This window comes from Olea europaea, chromosome 13 (genome assembly GCF_002742605.1).
Source record: "Olea europaea var. sylvestris chromosome 13, O_europaea_v1, whole genome shotgun sequence".
Classification (NCBI taxonomy): domain Eukaryota; kingdom Viridiplantae; phylum Streptophyta; class Magnoliopsida; order Lamiales; family Oleaceae; genus Olea; species Olea europaea.
Genome location: NC_036249.1, coordinates 9,166,253 through 9,167,993, shown reverse-complemented (window position 1 = coordinate 9,167,993; position 1,741 = coordinate 9,166,253).

The following is a 1,741-nucleotide window of genomic DNA, read 5'->3' as shown; positions in this document are numbered from 1 at the left end:
GAGGCAAACCCCCCCCCCCCCCGCCCCGCCCCAAACCCCCAAAAGTATGTACACACACCTATCTACTTACCTACATACGTCGATCATAAAGTGGGCGTCTCTCAATATTTATCGCACCAACTATGGGTTCTGTGCCACCTTCGTAAATTGAATATGTACAAAAATCTTGAAATGTCCAAAAATACCCATAATCGTTGAACATTCAAGCTACTTATATAGTTTTCTTTATAAATTCTTTTACATGATATGTGTTTTGACCCTTGATTTGAATATCGTGCCACCTCAGTATCTGTCAAAGCATTTATGTACAAGTACCTTAATTCATTGTAAAAATACCATCTAGTCGACCTTTAATCGGCAAAATCACGTTTTTTTGTGTGCTTGATTAAGATTTTAAGTGCTCATCAGCAGTGGGTTTCAAAAAATATAAAATTAACTAGTAGATAAAAGTTTGGATTCTAAAAAATGGTTGATTAAAAATTAGGTTTGATAAACCTATAACCACTTAATGCTTTGCCAAACTTTATTTGATGAGAATGCGGTCTATTTGCTCTCCATACTTCTGTACTCCAAGATTAGTAGGGGGCCAGTAAGATGCCTTCTGTACGTAAAAGTACATTCTGGTTGAATAAAATAATGAAAGTTTAGACATTTGAAATTTTTGTTAAGATAAAAGTCATTCGAAGTTCAGTTAAAGATGGAGCCCTATAAAGAAGAAGCTAGATAAAAGATTAGAGGCAAAATTAGACAATGTCAAAACAACAATGTGGTGATCTCAACTTTCAAATGAAAAAATACTTTAAAAAAAGTAAGTTCCAAGTTATTATTTCACGTATAAATCTTGAACGTTACAACACGCAATCTTCATTTGAATAAAGAATTGAAAATTACTTCAATTATAGTCGATGCTGCTATTTCATAAATTAGACATTCAAAATTTCTTTAAATTTCTATTCTAAGTTCAATTAGAAAGGACCCCTTAAAAACGAAGAGTCGAAATTTGAGGAAAATTGAGACGTGAAGAAAAGAACAATCTGGTGGTCGATTGCCCAAGTCTTCTCAATGTTGTAGCACAATTAATCTTTACTTGACTATTCACCAAATGTTGAGCGAAATAGAACTTAGATCTCTTGTATTACATCTTGAAATTAAGATTTTTAAACTGAAGATTTCCTATATCAATCCTAATTTGGAGGAACATGAACATGATGACTTGACACAGAAGATTAAGACGAAATGACGACGTAAATAATGATATTAACAGGCCGTGTAAATTTCCATGACATTTATCGACAAAATGATGACGTAAACCCAACGGTCATGTCGCCAAAAGTGCAACGGGTAGCAAAAACACACACGTGTATTCATCAGACCCCCACTCTCCATGTCTCCATGTCCGTACAACTACACCAAACTCCTTAACGGTCATATTTTCACCTACAAGCCTCCAACGGTCGTATTTTCCTGCAATCTCCACCCCTTGTTTCTCATCCAACAGCCGCAAACTGAGATTCTCTAAACACGCTTTTCTTTTGATTTTTCTGGTTCTTGGGACAAAATCATCATCAAATTCAGTTTATATTGTATAAAAGCTCAGTTGTTTATGGTGGATGGCTTTTTGGTTAGTAGGGTTCTTGAGAAGTGACTCTCATAGTATGTGATTTTCCTTTTCGCGCTTGTTTGACGGGATTTGGAAGGGAATTTGAAGGAAAAGAATACTGGGTTTAGGGTGGGGTGAGGT